The following is a 19,394-nucleotide window of genomic DNA, read 5'->3' on the forward strand; positions in this document are numbered from 1 at the left end:
AATATCCAACAGGCAGGCTGAGATGCGAGCTGGAACCGAGGGACCATCAGGATGAAACGAGAGGTATAGCTGGGTATCATCAGCATAGCAGTGGTAGGAGAATCCATGTCTCTGGATGACTGGTCCTAGAGATGACGTGTAGATGGAGAAGAGAAGTGGCCCAAGAACAGAGCCTTGAGGTACCCCAGTGTTTAGATGCTCTCTACAAAGTGTCTAAACCTTGCAATGGCAGCTGTATGAGACGGGTTCATCTAGCAGGTGTATAAGGTTTCCATACCATACAGTTGACCAGCCAAACATTAAAGCACAATTTGCAGCGGTCCCCTGTTTTCCCAATGTAATCTGAGCCATCTACTGCAAGCACATTGCTTTAAAGACACTATTTGAAGATGAATTTGCATGCGTGAATCAGAAACATTTCCATTCAATAAATGTGCGAATAAAATATGATGCACAAACTTATTAATGATTCCTACTTGTCTTTCTTGTGATAAATAGTTGGCAAAATCTGATATGTAGCGGGGAAAAAAAGAAGAAAGAGTTTATCAGACGCTGGATTCGAACCGAGTTCATGCTTGAATGTGTCAAAACATGTTGACATGCGTCTTACGAACTGCGCCACTGAAATTGTTGAGGGAACTGCAACATTTTTCACCTATAAACCACACTATTTCTTTTTTAATTCACTCAGTGCGATGTTCAGACCCAACTGTGTTAACCGCATCAGCTAAACTCTCCCACTCTATTTTTTTCTTTTGTTATTAATTCCGGAGAACAAACTTGCAAATAACACAGTTTTTCTCCTGTCTACCTCCGAAAGCAGCACTTCCAATTCACATTCTGTTCAAAGTTTCTCTTTTTGCTTTCTTTTGCCATTGCTTTTTCGTTTGGTTTTGCCAAAGTAGAGTCATTAGCATATTCATACGGGGAGGGGTTTTGTGCTTGTGCATGTTGCGCTCAGTTTCACGTTCATTTGGATGTACAAAAGAATATGCGTGAGATTCGGCACAAAGCTGTAAATGTGCGTACGCAGAAAAAAATTCAGATGTATGAAACACTGCGTACGCACATTTACAGCTTTGTGCGTACGCAATGTTTTAGTATGATTTCCACGCAAGTCTTCGCACATGAGGCCCCTGATATTTTGGTAAACCCTACATAATTGTGTGCGTTCCTCTAGATCAATGAGAAGAATCAGAAAGCATGTAATGATCATCTGTTGAGAAGAATACAAGCACACAGTTCATTAGAGTGATAGCAGATCTTCTATTTAACATCAGATAAGAATAATCATTTCCCTTGATCAGTATGAAGGACTGGAAGACTCATAAGGAACATCCATAAAAGAAGGGTAGAAGACAAAGGAGTGAAGATGAGGACAACCATCCGACTTCAATACCAGCCCTCCACTGATAGGAGAAGGTAGGCTTTTATATTGTCCTTGAGGAGGAGGAGCAGGTGCAGGTGATTGGAGAGGGAGAACTGTAAAGCTGCGGTCACAGTGGGCTTTTCCTCCCATAGACTTCCATTTACACGCACGCGAATGCGTCAGACCGGAAATGCGGGGTCATGCGTTAAGTTTCGCAGGGTGCTGTGAAGCAAAGTTCAAGCTTGGTGAACTCTGACCTGCGTAATCGCAGTACTTGACTGCGTGAGACCAATCGATGATTAAAACATGACCTCTCTTTACAGAAATTTAAAACATGAAACAATCGCTGGCTTTTTTAAATGTCTATAGAGTATGAACGAGCCGTGGGTGTGACACTTTGTGTCATGTCCTTTGAAAGCCCAAATACAAAAACAATAGACACTTTGTGAAAAAGCAGTGTTTGGACGGCATTTTATCTATCTCACCTATAACATTACAGTGCATCTGGCCACACCCCTTTGCTTTGCTATGGTGTATGTGCATAACCAGAAGCATTCATGATGTCATTAGCCTGGATGGATTTTTTGTAGTTCCAATGTCTCCCTTTGCATTGAACTTTGAGCGTAATACATTTAGATGTTGTTTATGTTCACACATGATCTAAAGTTTAAAATTCAATATCGTAGTGGATCAGCCCTTTCAGTGCACTACTAAATACATTAACAAAATAATAAATTAAAATGTGGTTGAACGTAAATTTTATTCAACCATTTCTTCATAATTAAAAACTTTACTATCAATTTCTAAGTAAAAACAGTTTCTCAACCTTTCTTCTTTTTACAGTATAGTCGATAATCTCTCTGTTCTGTCCAAACATGTTGAGAAAAGAGCCAGGTGAAGGGTCTTAACTTTAGCAGACGGTTGCCTGGCAACTTGATCATTAGCCCGTCTTCAAAGCTTTCATCAGAGGTTTGGAATTATGTATTGTTAAACACAGTTGTCAAGCGATACAGGATGCCCTTTGATTTGTGAGTCCTCAGAAGCATCTATATCCTTTTTTATGGGCGCAATAATAGCAGATCATCATGCTTGCCTTCGGGCTGGCAAATATTTGATTGCTTTTTTGGCACTGATTTCTGGCTAAAGAACACAGCAAATAAGATTGTCACAGGATTAAAGTTTTAGTCTGCATTTAAACTTGATAACGATTTTAATCTACTTGCTTTTCAAGAACACTGCGCATTATCCAAATGTAAATGTTGTATTACCACACATTTTGAATTTCCCTGTGATGTTTGAGTTGAGTCACAGACACGGTATATCATTTATAGAATTTAATACACTGCTTTTTTGTAGGCAATAGCATTTAATATTGGACAAGCCGCTCAATCTTTTTTTTTTACTCTCTTTTCTGGCTGCATTGCTATTCTCTGTTACAAGTAGAGCATTATATCCAAGTGATTATACTTTCTGATACTGAAAAACAGGCCTTTTCCCAACAGCATTGCATCCTGGCAAGTACAATTAAATCCTTCACTCTGTATAGCTGTAAATAACTCTCAAACTCCTTGTTCACTGTTTATTGGAATATTTAAATGTAGTCTATTAATATGACATTTATTGAAGCAAGTGGCACATTATGCATTTCAAGCATTCAAATAAAGATCTAGTTTAAATTCTTGTTTTATTAATGAAGGATTTTGCCTTTGTTGAACTGTTTAAAATATTGAGCAGTTTTAAGCACTTTCAGTTCACTTTCTTTCTTTATTTATTTTAGAACTGATGAATAAAATGTTTGACAACCAATCTGAAACCACCACACAATTTTGACTGGAGTGAGTGCTAATGTTATAATGTTCTTTAAAAAGCCCATATTATGCATTAAAGAGGGTCATATTTTGGTTTTGGAGTCTCTCCAACAACATGCTGAAATGCATACAAGGTGAAAAAAAACACTTTCATTGTTTTATTATATGCATTTATTTTTATCCTAACGACTCCCATATGATTCGTTCAGCAATTCATTTGTTCCCAAACCCCAACTTAGCGGTGATTGTTCCGATGACACTGTCTGTTGTAATTGGTCGACTGCATTAAGTGTGAGACAGAGAGAAATGCTCACCACAGCTTATGAACAATTTTGAAGTAGTCAGAGTGCAGAGTATATGTGTGAGCATACCTACCAACATACCTGTTTTTCCCAGGAGTCCTTCATATTTCAGACCCATCTCCCGCCACCCTCATGCTTTGTTATTTCTCTATAACTCGCGTAATTTTACTTACGCTCATTATTTACACTTGTGAAATGGAGGAAGGTACTGATCCATGAACTGCGTACTGTAAATTTCCTGTCAAGTTCTGAAAAAAAGTCACATACATTTTTCCTTTTCTGATCCTTCCTTTACTAAATGACCAATGACTCCCCCGTTGTAAGTGTGTAGATTGATGAGGCAAGATGGCGGCGCATACACATCGCAAGGCTGAGTGACTCTCCAGTTTCTGCAGTTTTGCAGAATTATTCCTGCTTATTTCAGGTCTGTTCGTGCAGAACAGTAGTGCCTTTACATCGTACACCCGACAGGAGATTTTGGATATTGATTTGTGCATTCTGGGCAGTTTTATTTGCAATCTTCGACTCATTCCTGTGATCGTCACAACACCTGAGGCCGAGCACCCTGCCCGGCCGGGCGGAAGTCCTCAAAGGAAGCGTCAACACACCACACCAGCTCTCTTTACCCAGCATCTTTCTCACCAATGTACAGTCACTGGTGAACAAAATGGATGAGATTCGACTGCGCATCAACCACAGCAAAAGATTATGGAACTTTAATGTCATGATTTTTACAGAAACATGGCTAAACAGCATCACACATTTTGAGCAGACAGAACGGCGCATGACTCCGGTAAGACCAGAGGCGGAGGATTATGGTGCACAAACTATGTCATCGTTGGGAGACATTGCTCTGTTTACCTGGAATTTCTAATGGTTAAATGTAGACAGTTTTATTTACTGCGGAAGTTCACCTCCACTATTATAACTGCTGCTTATATTCCTCTTGAATAAACTTCATGCAGCCATCAGCAAACAACAGGCTGCACACCCACAGGCTGCTTTTATTGTTGTGGGGGATTTTAATCACTCATTCTTAAAGACAGTGCTCCCCAAATTCCATCAAAACATTTTTTTGCCACTCAAGGGCAAACAAAACCTTAGACCATTATTACACAAACATGGCTGAAGCATACACTGTGACCCCACTTGGGTCAATCAGATCACCTTTCTTTGTTCCTCACCCCCAAGTACTCACCCCTCATCAACCGTGTAAAGCCATCAGTAGCCACGTTTCCACTATCGCGCCTAAAGCGAGCGAGCCAGGGCGAGCCAAGGTCAGTCGCGTTTCCACTGTCACTTCCGGGGCCTAATTTGGCCAAAGCAAGGCTTTCTTGGGGCCAGCGGCAGGCCTTTTTTGGCCCGCTAAATACCTTGTGCCAAAGAGGGCCAGCTTGGGCTTCAGGGCGGAGTGAAAGGGCAGGCGGAGTTTGCCCGAGTCTGTTAAAGATGGCATGCCGTCATTACACTAGTATTCCTATCGCACACGAGTATATGCGCAAACAAATAAATTAATAAGCAAAAGAAAACATATAGCTGGTCAGTTTAAGATAGGCTATTACATAAAACACCTTATAGGATATGGGGTCTTTTTGCTTATGATCACCCTTATGTTTCCCTTTTAAATGTAGGCTGTTCTATAAAAAGTTTTAATTTGACATTTCCTTGCTGTGTCCTTCTCGGTGTTTCAATAGCGCATAACAATTTTTGGTAACACTTTATAATAACTACACACTATAAATCATTTATTAAGCATTAGCAAATAGTGAATTTATTATCCGTTAAGCATTAACTCTACATTAATAAACGTTAGTTAGCAGTTTATAACTGCAGATACAAATGCTCTATTCTTGATTTATAACCATATTTATAATGTGCTTAATAATTGTATTTATATACTTAGTAAATGAATAATTTTTCATTACTAAATTAAGTATCGCATTATTTACAAACCAGTTGTATTTAAGAGTAGTTGAGGGTTTTTAGGATCATTCAGAATGAGTTAGTAAATGATTAATAAACTATTGAAATTAACGCTTATATATCTTATTATTCAGGCATATGTTAATGGTTACTATGCATGTTAATAAATGCTTTATTAACTCAACTTCACCTAGGTTTGTGACCTAATCTAAAGTGAGGACTATTCATGCTTTATAAATCCATTATAAATGACAAATAAAGGCTCAGTTAAATTCTAAACAGGAAAAATGACATTATTCATTCCTATTCAATTCAAGATACACAAATGAAACTGTACTTTAAATAAAAAATAAATCTTTGCAACCTGATCTAAAATAAAATCACTATAGAGTTTAAAGATTACATTTATTACATTGTTTAATTATTATATTGTTGTTTTATCCAGTTTTGTCGTATTTTGACACTCCTGTTATTCAGCAATAATTTTACATTTTAGAAAAGATTGCAAAGATTATAGTTCATTTGATTCTAAACCTTTATTAGTCATTTATAAGGGATTTTTAAAGCATGAATAGTCCTCACTTTAGGTCACAAAACTGCATGAAGATGAGTTAATAAAGCATTTAACATATTAGTTAACTATTAGTATATGCCTGAATAATAAGACATATAAACGTTGATTTCAATAGTTTATTATTCATTTACTAACTCCTTCTGAATGATCCTAAAAACCCTCAACTACTCTTAAATACAACTGGTTTGTAAATAATGCGATACTTAATTTAGTAATAAAAAAATTATTCATTTACTAAGTATGAAAATGCAATTATTAAGCACATTTTAAATGTGGTTATAAGTCAAGAATAGAGCATTTGTAGCTGCAGTTATAAACTGTTTACTAACGTTTATTAATGTAGAACTAATGCTTAATAAATAATGAATTCACTATTTGCTAATGCTTAATAAATTATTTATAGTGTGTAGTTATTATAAAGTGTTACTCATTTTTTTACATTATTTTAAAGACACAGCAGCCAGTAAAGGTTGTCATGAGTTTTTGTCTGGCGTAAAAGGCGTGATTGTGTGTGATAAGTGCGCATTGTGAGACCTGTCTGTTGGGCCAGGCAAAAGAGCGTTCGCTTGACAGCTCTGTTGATGCCTCGACGTTTTTTTTTTTTTACATTTATTTTGGAGATAATACAAAATATGAATACAACAGAAAGACATAAAACTTTTACAAACATTCTAAACTTTTGCAGCCTCAAAACAATAGTGTCATATCTCTATAAAATAGCCTATATGTATTAAAATAATTTAAGAAATTACAAATATCGGATATAATAAAATCACTTTAAATAGATAAACCAATATAAAATAAACACAAGCTAGCTGGAACAATGTAGGTAGATACAGTACATAAATTAAACCATTTAAAGCCATATATAACTTTACTTTTACAAAGGCCTATATGAAAAAAAAAAGATTTGAGATATTTTCTAAAAACAATAAACACAGAATGAGGTTTAAAATGTTATTTATAAAATATTTGGATATGATGATATTAAACAAATGGTGCAAACAGAGCATTTCTGGGGTGAAGAAAAGCAGAATCTACCCCACCTTTTTTTCTGTCACTCAGTCCTGCGCAGCGCCGCTTTAAACGCATCGGGGAAAACTGCAATTACAACATAGGTTCTATATCCTCAAACAAGTGTTTATGTTTTTATATGACGATGAAATTAAATGTTAAATGTAGAGCTTTATTAGTGAATAGCTGCTGAGCGCAACAAATATGGCTATATTTCATTAGGCTACTTGCTCTTATGTGCTGAAACAGTTAACACGATGTCTATCAAAACAAGGAAGTTATAAAATACACTTGCTACTGAGTTATCACCGGAGAATTTCTGTGGTTTTATGTCCTTCTGGGTCCCTCCGGTAGTGGCGAGATCTACTAGTCGATGCACAATGCCAACAGTCCGTCGGTAAGTAAACAAATATAATGAATGGAAACACATAGGCCTGTGTGTATAGACCAGGGGTCGGCAACCCAAAATGTTGAAAGAGCCATATTGGACCAAAAAGAAACAAAAACAAATATGTCTGGAGCCGCTAAAAATTAAAAGTCTTATATAAGCCTTATAATGATGGCAACACATGCTGTATGTATTTATATTAGCTATATTAGCCTACTATAAAAATGACTTTGCTGGCTACAAATACATACTGAGCCTTCATGATTAAATGTTCATTTCCCTGCAGTGCATCCTGTAGAGAATGATTATGATTAATTATAAAGCATTATGATTAATTATCAAGTTTAACTTCATTACAGTATTAATGCATTATGTTTAATTATCAAGTTTAACTTCATTACAATATTAATGCATTATGATTAATTATCAAGTTTAACTTCATTACAATATTAATGCATTATGTTTAATGATCAAGTTTAACTTCATTACGATATTAATGCATTATGCTTAATTATCAAGTTTAACTTCATTACAATATTAATGAATTATGTTTAATTATCAAGTTTAACTTCATTACAATATTAATGAATTATGTTTAATGATCAAGTTTAACTTCATTACAATATTATTGCATTTGTTTTGCTTTGATGAAATTAAAGAAATGCAATAAAGAAATCAGATTTTTTATGTTTTTTTTTTTATTTTGAGGATTCCAAAAAACAACATCAAAATTAATGTGCACAACGTGTCCCTTATCTGGGCAACAAACAGTGCAATAAAACGCAGTCTGCCATTTTCATTTCAAGATCAGCTCGAGTCATTCCTGGGAATGTGCTCAGCCAACACAATCTCATGGCAATTCGTAACTTTTTCATTTAGTGGCTAATTCGTATGAATTCGTACGATCTAATTTGTAAAATTTAGTACGATTTGCTTTTCCCCCAATGACGGTTGGGGTTAGGGGTTTGCACATCAACGATCGCACCTTGTAAATAATTACCGTTAAGTGAGTGATCGGGATGTGCTTCTTAGAATTCTCTCAGGGAGGGAAAATGAGAAAGCGTGCCCCGCTGTACATCTTTGGCAAAGACAGCTTGCGCTCCATGACGCATCACACAGCTGCCGGTTTGTTTACAACAGCTACCTGCCTGGCATCCCGCCCTGCTGATAGAAACGTGTGTCGCAGGCTATGACGCAAATCTTCGTTGACAGAAATGTTGAAATTAAATATTCTACATACTTTTACAGCATTGGAAAACGTTAAGATTGTTTGTCCTCCTATAGAAACCATATTAAAACAAAAAATACATTTTCCTCCCTCATCGTTTTCCATTTTCAAACATTTTTTGAAAAAGTTCCAGGGAGCCACTAGGGCAGCGCTAAAGAGCCGCATGCGGCTCTAGAGCCGCGGGTTGCCGACCCCTGGTATAGACATATAATGTAATACTGTACAGTAACTTGTCATCTGTTTGTTTCAGCTGTCTTCATTTTAATCGTTTTGTGATGATGTGAGGTTGTTCTCTTTCTATCTGATTCCCACGGGAGTGGGCGGGTTGTGTGACGTTTTGATTTGGTGGACATTCTGGGGTCAGGGTTTGCTTGACCCGATTTGAGCTACTAGCTCGACAGTGAGAATGCCACATGATTTCGGCCTCACTGCTCAACCTCTTGGGCGATTGGCCCAGCCCGGTCCAATAAAAGCCCTGGCTCACACTGGCCCAACAGTGGAAATGCAGCTAGTGAAAACCATCAAAGTGTAGCCAGCAAGGGTAGATTCCACACTCCAGGACAGGTTTCAACAAACAGAATGGAGTATATTTGCTTCCCAGGCCACCTGTGGCTCTCACACAGACATTGACAGTTACACTTCCTCTGTCCTAGAATACATCAGTGTTACAACCCAGAAACAGATCACTACATGCCCGAATCAGAAGCCATGGATGAACAAGGAGGTGCGCCTCTTGCTGAAGGCACGCAACACTGCCTTCAGATCAGGGTATGCACAAACCTACAGCACTTCCAGGGCTAATCTTTGGAGGGCCATTGAGCAGCACTTTTCCAACTCTGATTCTTGGCGCATGTGGCAGGGCATCCAGGCCATCTGCAACTATAAAGCAAGCCAGACCACACCCACAGCTACAAATGTGTCTTTCCTGAACAAGCTAAATGACTTTTCAAGAGTTCACTGTCATGGTCTGTCACCTGCATGTTGTCACAGTCATTTGTGTTTGTTTTCTCGTAGCACATGGCATTGTTTTGACAGCTCGCCATGTGCTCCACTGCCTCACTCCACCCACTCATCAGGTTATTCATTAGATCATTATTTCATTATTCGCACCTGTCTCTAGTCTTAGCCTTATTAGTCTCCCTATTTATTCTTCTCTCTGTCATTGTCTTGTACCGGGTCGTTAGTGTGTTTACCTCACGCGGTGGCCTCTTAGATTGTGTCCTGTCTTGTATCCATTTTGACTCCAGTGCCAGTTTTTTTGATTTCGATTTTGTGGTTTGGACTGTTTCCTGTTTTTTTTCCCCTTTCATCAGATCGCCCTCGCTGCTATCAGTTGTGGCAGACGCTTCCCTCTTTACTTCCTGCTTCAGCCTTTTCTATACCGCCCACCAGCGATCTTCTCCCTCTCTGGCCGCCTTGTATCCCGCCCGGGCGCTTTCACTTCGGCCGCTGATACTGCTGTGTTACCCGTATTGACTGGAGAGTTGGACCACAGTGCGCCTCCTGCTGGAAGCGCTTAGTATTGCCCTTAGCCTGAGTTTACCCATTTCCCGTTTTTTGACTGGAGAGTTGGACCGCCGTGCGCCTCCTGCTGAAGCACTTAGTATTGCCTGTAATTATCCATTCTGTCTTTTTGCCCCTTTTTGACTGGCGACTTTGGATCGCTGAGCGCCCTCTGTTGAACTTTCTTTATTTATTTTTTGCGAGAATTTTGGGCTTTTCTGTGGCATTTACAGCACCCTGTGCTGGGAATTTTTTGTTGTATTATATCCCCTCTACAGGCCACTGAAATAATAAATACCTGTTTTTCCTGCATTTGATTTCTACTGATTTTTTTATACTGACACTTGTATGACAGAGACCGGGTCGTTATAAAAAAATCAGGATCACTACGCCAGGATCACATCCACAACTGACCACAACTGACCACTCACCTATCACACTCACCTCCTCGGTGAGTCGGATCAATGTGCGTAAGGCTGCTGGACTAGACGGTATTTCTAGGCTTGTCCTCAAAGCATGCACTCTCAGAAAAAAAGGTACAATGAGGGTACAATTTTGTTCCTAGAGGGAACAAAATATATAATTGTACCTTTAACGGTCCCAAATTGGTCCTTAGGGTACAATTTTGTACTCAAATGGGCCATAAAGGTACAAACGTCCAGATTTACGTAGGTTTGAAAGGTACACTTTTGTACCTTTTATAGCACATTTGGGTTCAAAATTGTACTGTAAAGGACCATTTTGGCACCTTTAAAGGTACAATTATATATTTTGTTTCCCTATAGGAACAAAATTGTACCCTCAGCTCATAAAATCAAGACACCATATAACACTAATTTTTAATTAATTAATACTAAACATTAATACTAAAATACATAATTAAAAATATAAACTTAATAAATTGATTGAATAAAATACTTTAATTAAAAAAATTTTATGTATTCAAATGTATTTCTTTTCTCAAAAATATTTACAATTTAATGTAGAATTGAATGTAATTTTAATAATTAAAAACGTAAATACTGGTCTTTGCTTACCGTTTAAGACTCTAAATGGGATGTAGAATAAGGATCATGCAGTCATGTTGCTGTCTCTTTAAGAATTCGGCTCGTTAGTAGTGTTGGTTACTGAGGCGGTCGAGTATGCTCATGCTTGCTGTTTACACAGAACTTTTCAAAGAAAAGTTTTGGAGTCCACACTTTTTAGGTAAATATGTATTTATGATATACTGTCAGTTACATTTTTACATGTGAAGCCGTGTTGATTTTGTCTGACTCTCGGGTCTCGGCTTTCCCCCGCTTAAAGACCGCGAAAAAATGCTCCGGACTGCTTGGTGTACGTTGGCCTGCAGGATGAAGTTGGCTAAGAGGTCTGCAGCTTATTAAAGAAGTTAATACAATATGATATTGAAGTCACCGAGGGACATAACGTTATAGAAGGTGATTAACTATACTGTTAGTTTTCTCGGTGTAAAAACACCCTTTATCGACTACGCATTCGCCCCTCATATGCCTATGGACTCACTGCTCTATTCCGGTCCGAGTGGTCAATCGGGCGGCAGTAAGCGAGCTGAGGCTGCTGCATCCGAGCCGGAATCGGTCCGTGAGTATGTTAACGTTAACGTGCGGTGTGGCCCGGAGATGGCGCGACTAAAGCCTGATTTATACTTCTGCGTCAAGAGACCGGCGTAACTCACGGCGCATGCAACGCGTGTGGCTGTGCATTTATACTTCTGCGCGCTGTCTCTGTTGGTCTGCATTAACACTTCCGAAACGCTAGTTGGCAGTGAGGTGTAAATGTTCCTCTGTGTCGAGTTTCTTCTCTGCTTTTTTGCACATCAGGGATGTACAAGTGGCTCAAACTCGCTCATTTTGAGGCAGAAACTGGCGGACGTGCAAGAACTATGAGGTAAACACAAAACAAAACTTTTACATCCGGAGCTCCTTCACGGGACTCCACACTTAACAATCGCTCGTGCCACTTAAACAATCGCTCGTGCCATTCGCGCGGCTCTCGGTCCCGCCCAGACTTGTCAGCGCTACCAAGCCGACCAATCACAGAGCTTACGCTACGCGTCGTTGTGACGTGTAGTTACATTTTTTGAGAGGTGCACGTCAGTGACGGCGATGGCCACGGCGAAGGGCTATGCGTCAGCGCCGTAGCATACGTCGGCGTTTGATGCAGAAGTATAAATCAGCCTTAAGTCTTCATATACCTTTATATAAAACATTTTAGTATTAATAAGTTACTGGAATTTTTAATTATCGATAATGTTTTTTTTTTAATCTTGAGGCCATTTTCTAGCAGTGGTTGACCGTGGAAATGTTATTTTAGGACACTGAGGGTTGCCAATAGCATTAGTTAATTCACGGTTATATACACCGCCATTTTGTAAAAAATAGAAACATATTTTGTCACCGGCAAAGCGAGTGATTATGTAAACGTGGCTAATTACAAATGTGGCGTGTGTATTCCTGTACATATCTTCGTTTTAAAGTCTACATTAACGTTGAGGAGTGTCCACAAACTCTCATGTCCAGAATTGTTGGTGCTTTACTATTGTTTATGCTTATGTTAATGTATAATTATTAACATACCACATTGTACAATTTGAATCAACGTTTTAAGTAATGCTTTGTTCTTTAATGTAATAATTTTTCTAATCTGTTCTGAAACTGGCACCTTACAGTATTTGAACTATTTTATAAATATCTAAAAATAAACAAATAGTTATTGTTTTCTCTTATTGCTTTCCAGAAGTTTTTGAAGTTTCCATATGACCTTCAGGACAGTTGGAACAATGTAATGCAGCCTAACAGCATCAGAGCAATAAAGGCATGTCATATGAAAGCATGGCTCAGTACAAGATGTAAGTATATCTCATTATCTATATACCATGGCTTTAATGGCTCACATACTATTTTAAATTTGTAGGTTTTTACTTATAAACAACAATAAAATGTACACACACGTGTTTAAAATTATTTTCTAGGTTTTCATCAAAAGATGAGAGATCAACTGAAGAATGCTATGTACATGACTCTAAGGTACTCTTTCTAAATTTTCTCTACTTAATTAATATTTTTAAATTCTAGCTTTGGATGGATTTTTTCATATTTGTTTGTATGCCACATCTTATGTTCCAGGAATTGATTTTACAGCAGCACTTGTCATGTTGCCAGCCTTGTTCAGCGAGAAACTTCAACATTTTGTTGTACTCAGGTGTGTAAGTTGTTTTCTGTTTAGTATATGCTGTGATAAATTCATTTTATAATTCTTGATATTCTTTATATTAGGATGGCAAAGTGGGTAGTGCTGTCACCTTACAGCAAGAAGATCGCTGGTTCGAGCCTCGGCTGGGTCAGTTGACATTTCTGTGAGGAGTTTGCATGTTCTTCCTGTGTTCGTGTGGGTTCCCTCCAAGTGCTCCGGTTTCCCCACAAGACCATAGACATGTGCTATAGGTGAATTTGGTAAGCTAATTTGTAGTGTATAAATGTGTGTGTGAATGAGTGTGTATGGATGTTTGTAGTACTGGGTTGCGGCCGGAAGGGCATCTGCTGCATCATTCACTAATGAGTGAATGAATTTAATATTAGCCCTTTTATCTGTTATACTTTTTTTAAATCAGTGAATACTAATTATTTCACATTCTATGCATGTTGATTTTCTCTTCATCAATGATATTAATGAAATTATTGCTTTGTTATTTATAGTGAACCATCTTCACCACATCCAACAGTTCAAGTACAGGAGGACACCACCGACTGGACAACAAGACGAGTCACGGCAGTCTTCAGAATTGATGGCATTGCGATTGGCCGGGGTAAATGGTGTGGACGAATATACATTTTTGACATATCCATTTCCTTTGAAGAACACCTTGATGTTTCTGCAGTGGAATGTTTTGAATGAACTGTGGATGATGACAAGCCTCGACCTACTCCAGTTACCAGAGTGATCAACCTTGTTTTTTGTTTCTCTAAATGCTCTTGGATAATAATCACAATCATCAAGTTAATTCAGCACACTGCTCTCATTCATGCATAAAACAAATTTTAAAATAACTTGTGGCCCTTATGACTATCAATGAACTTTTTCCAGTTATGAGTGCCTTACATGTCATGTTTACCAAAAGCATAAACGTATTGTGTTACAACAAATTACAACTCTTTTTGAGGAAGTTGAGAAGGAATCTACTGATGTTGAGGAAGAGGCTACTGATGTTTTTGGTTTTCTGCACTGTTGAAGCAATTTATAGAAAAACTCTGCCTTCATTCTAAAATACAGGGAAAATGTTGATGACAAATTATTTATTATGACCAAGTATTCTAACAAAAGACAAACACTTTGAACTTTATAAAGTGCAGTACTTGATGTAGCCTGTGTAATGTGTTTATAAATCTTAAACAGTATTCTTGTGGTCTTTGTATTAAGTGTAGATGATTTACTGTACAGTGAGTAAACAATTTTTATTTGTTATCTAAATTGTTCTTTTTACTGTTTTACATGTCTGCTTTATACTTGCTGTGTAATTTTATTACTTGAAACATTCAGTTGTGAATTTTAATAAAATATTATTACATTTCTAAATAAAAATAGACATCTGCGAACCAAAATATTTGATTTATTTGTGGATGCAGTCACCAAAGGATCAAAATGCCTGGGTTTTCCCTGAAAATGCTATATAATATAAGAAGCTACATTATCGTACCTTCCTTGGGGGTACAAAATTGTCCCTTAAATGGTACAAATGTAGAAGGTACAATTTTGTACCTCTAAACAGAGGTACAAAATTTTACCCTTTAGGGTACCACCCCAGTGACGGGCCATTTGTACCCTAAAAGGCTTTTTTTCTGAGAGTGTGTGCAGAACAGCTCGCTGAGCTATTCACAGACATTGCAAACATGCTTTAAAACCACCTCTATTGTGCCAGTGCCGAAACACTTCAGCCCAACATGCCTGAATGACTAGCGCTTTGTAGCACTCACACCCATCATCATGAAGTGCTTTGAGCGGTTGGTCCTGGCACATCTTTATATCTGTACTGTTGGTGTGAACGTGTTAGTTCGGAGAATGAAATCGACGCAAAATAAGGATTTTTAGTCCTTTTTCAGATAAAAACACTGACAGCCAATCAGTATTCATCAGTCTTAAAACAACTTGAGAATTTGAAGTGGGCATTATGCATTTAATAATGATAGAACTCTGACAACCAATCAGAACCAGTCCTGCATTAAAGAGCATGGACGTTTAAAGTGACAAGTGGCCACAGTTCAACACACATTTATAATAAACAGAATGATATTATCTGTCACAGTTAGCTAAAAAAAAAATAACACAAAGAAACAGTATTGATTGAACTATTTTATTTCTGTTAAAAATGTTCACAGCCAACCAGAATCCACCCTGATGTAACAAAGTACAGCATTTAAAGCAACAGGTGAACACACTTTAACTTACACTTATAATAAACAACATAATCTGCTCGTGTGAACAATTATGCAATTATTACAAAAATGACACAATGAGGAACGAAGTCAATGTAATCAGGTTCACGACTATTTTCCTTCAACTGATACATGATTAAAATATTTACAGCCAGTCTGAATTCATCCTGCTAAAAAAATAAATAAATAACCAAAGAAGAAAAAAAAAATCTTAGATGGAAACCTGGCTACTGACAGCCAAAGAGAATCAAACCACTAATACCTTGAGAATAAAGTATCCATAGTAGGTTACATGTACAGTTTTTCTCAGTCTCTTTGGTACATTTCTTACAACACTATTTACATTTGCACAACAGTTATGCATTTCTCAAAACAATTAGTCATTTGTGCACATCATAGTAGCAGTTTTTCATTCATTCCAACAAATTGCTTTTTTTTTTTTTTTGCGACATGTATCAATTGCAACATTATCATTTGCTTATGTCATGTCAGTCAAAATTAACTAAGCTTGTGAATGCTGAATAGTCATTCCATATAAAACTAATAATACTCATTTCATTACTTGAGGCAGGACATACAAAAATGGTGAACTAGTTGTCAAAATTTGTCAAGAAAATTTTGTAATTGTTTTTTTTTTTTTTCTGAATACATTAAACAATTTCATAAATGATTTACAGACCTGTGTATGTTGTAGGTTTAGTTCCAATATGTACTGCAATATTGTTTACTGTTGTGCACAGCTCTACCCAAAGGGAGTTTACGTTTGGTGTAAATTAGGGTGTACTTATTCTTTTGCACAATGCTGTGAATAAATGCATTAACTGTTGTGCAAATGTAAATAGCGATGTGAGAAATGCACCAAAGCCACTGAGAAAAACTCTAATAACAGTGAAAATATTGATACATGTAGCTGATCAAAAGTAGTTCTGTTTTAAAGGATGTAAATATACCTCCTTTCCTGTCATTTTGGATATTCCAAAAAATAGTTGGGACAGGAGCAATTTAAGGCTAGTAATCAGGTAAATTGGTTAATCATGTGATTTGAAACAGGAGATGTCAGCAGATGATTGTCATTATGATTTGGTTTAGTCCTTTAGGAGCAAATATGGGCAGAGGATCACCGCTTTGCCAACAAAATACGTGAGAAAAATATTGAAATGTTTAAAAACAATTTTCCTCAAATAAAGATAGGAAGACATTTCAATATTTTACATTTAAAAATGCATAACATTATTGAAAGATTCAAGAAATCTGGAGGAATTTCAGTACAAAAGAATAAGAGCGCAAAGAAAGCCCTATGTTAACAGTGTGCAAAATTGCAGTCAACTTCTCTGGGGTCTGAGGCATCTAGGGTGGACCATCACACAGTGGATTCATGTACTGTGGTCAGATGAAACAGTATTTTCAGGGATTTTTTTCTGAGAAATGGATGTCGTGCTCCAGACCAAAAAATGAAAAGGACCATCCAGACTGTTACCAGTAACAAGTCTAAAAGCCAGGGCCTGTCATGGTGGTGCTGTCAGTGCCATTGAAAAGTAACTTTCATTTTTGTGATGGTGCAATTAATGCTGAAAAGTACATCAAGATTTTGGAGCACAATATGCTGCCTTTTTTCCAGGGATCCTCATGCATATTTCAACAAGACAATACTAATTACAAAGTCCATTACAAAGTCCTGGCTGCAGAGGAAGAGGATTCTTGTACTTGACTGACCTTTCCGTAGCCCTGACCTGTCTCCAAAAGAGAATGGGTGGTGCATTTTGAAGTGCACGATGTGACAACAAAGACCCCATACTGTTGTCCATCTTAAGAGGAGGAAAGGGAAAAAAATACACCTGAAACACTTGATCACTTTGTGCTATCAGTCCCTAAACATCTTTCAAGTGTTGTGAAAATTGTGAAAAACATTACAAATTGGTAAATGCTGTACTGTTCGCAACCTTTAAAAAAAAAAAATGTGTTGCAAGAATCAAAATTGAATACGAGTTTAGTTTGAAAAATATATAAAGAAAATTAATAAAGAAAAATAAAAACCATGAGGAACTTGATTCATTTGTTGTATTTCTGCAATGAAATACAAATTTAAGTAAATTTAGCAAGCACCACTTTCTCTTTTTATATACATTTTTCCAGCTACTGTCCCAACATTTTCTGATTTGGGTTTGTATTATATTCATGTAAAGGTGTTTTTTTTTTTCAATTCATGTTTTTCAACCTGTAACTTTCAACTGTAAATTATAACATTTCCTGGTCTACTATTTTCTTAATTTCAGCTATTTTCAATTAATGAGAGACTTAACATAAACTAATTATAGGTAGATAGTCATATTCCAAATATATCCCATTTTTAAATGTTTTCAATTATAGCTTAAAGTGTTAAGTGTGACCTCTACTGGGTGTCTTAAGCTATAAAAAAAAAACCCTAAACAGGAGCTGAACTTTTCAGGATGATCAAAACGAATTGAGCATTGTAAATTCAAATTATGTTTTGTTGCTGTTTTTCGAGAGAGCTGTGTTATGGAAACTAACGCCCCCGTCATTATCCTCAATGAAGCTGTCCAGGCTGCCTCTATTGCAAACAGGCTGGTAGGTTGAATGGAACGCGCTGCTCTTGTTGCGTCGCGCCGCTCAGTCAGTCACTCAATGCAGAGACGCGGGGGCGCTGCTGACTTTATTCTGTCGCTCTCGGACCGGAGCGCTTCACACAAACTGCCCAGTGAGTTGGACGCACTCCGCGGCTCGGCTGCACCTTCTTCACCGCTCCGCTCTCACTGCCGTCCGGAAAAGTAGTGGAAGTCACTGGCTCTTATTTGCGTACGCGCTCACACGGACTACTGCCACCGTTGCGGACTCAATATAGAGATATTGGGATTATTACACGTCACATATTTCACAGAACTCACTGAGTCTTTGCGGCTTCTCACCTACATGATAAGGAGAAATATTGAGTCACTTCATTTGGTAAGTTACACTTGCTTAGTTCCAAATTATGCGCGTTATTTTTAATAATGTTATTGTTTGGTGAATGCAAACACCGTTTCTGACGATCTCTTTTATTGCATTATTGTAGAAAAACAAGTGTGGCTTATGTTTAGGTTATTATAAAAACATAGTCCATTTCGTGTGCAGTTAAAATAATTGAAACCTTCCAACTTCTTTAAGCTTGCCCGTTTTTTTTTTTATTTTTTTTTTATTTTTTTTTATCATGTTACCATTTTCATTAACACTGTCGAACTTCTTTTTTAGCGGAGCGTATAAGCTTTCGTGTCTGTTTTGAGGAACTTTTGCTCAAGATTTAATATTTACCGCTTGGTGGTGCTGCCTCAGAGTGTTTTACAGTCCGACTGGGATGAAGCTTTTGACAGTTATAAAACAGTCTTAACGTCTTAATACAATTCCTTGCATCACTGATCTTGCATCGGTGCGCAGAGACCGACAATAACGACACTACTATTAGTCTACTCATGGTCAGCGGCGAAATAGTCAATTTTCTCCCTTAAAACCAATATTTATATAGGGTATGTAAAAATAATTCAAATAAATGAAAGTAATTAATGAATTTATTTTTTCTTATTTTAATGTGACCTAATTTGCTAGTTCAAATGACTTCTCTGCATGCATAAACAGCTTGAAAACATTATGAGCACTAAGCATTGTTAATGTAGACTAGGGAATTAATGTGCTTTAACAAACTGCCATTTTGCTTAAAATTCTATTAAGCATTGTGTTAATTATATGTTCCCTAATCTCTGTAAAGTGTTACCAGTAATATGAGCAAATACAACTTTAATAGTGTATTAGTAAATTATTAAATTAACATTAGCCTAACTAAATA

General features: G+C 37.2%; 1 protein-coding gene across 4 annotated transcripts in view; it reads left to right on the top strand.

Annotated features, from left to right (window-relative positions):
• Window positions 1-19,394, top strand: part of sema5a (sema domain, seven thrombospondin repeats (type 1 and type 1-like), transmembrane domain (TM) and short cytoplasmic domain, (semaphorin) 5A) — a 397,269-nt gene that overhangs the window by 62,968 nt on the left and 314,907 nt on the right. For 2 of the 4 annotated variants that reach the window (XR_015524510.1, XM_087308759.1), the window contains exon 1: window positions 18,275-18,520. The exons of the other annotated variants lie outside the window; for them this stretch is intronic. The gene's annotated coding sequence lies outside the window, so the exon portion shown is untranslated. Of the gene's footprint in view, window positions 1-18,274; window positions 18,521-19,394 lie in introns of those variants that run through there. 4 annotated transcript variants of the gene reach the window in all.

The sequence above is a fragment of the Danio rerio genome, chromosome 24 (genome assembly GCF_052040795.2).
Source record: "Danio rerio strain M-AB ecotype USA chromosome 24, GRCz13ab, whole genome shotgun sequence".
In the NCBI taxonomy this organism is placed as follows: Eukaryota; Metazoa; Chordata; class Actinopteri; order Cypriniformes; family Danionidae; genus Danio; species Danio rerio.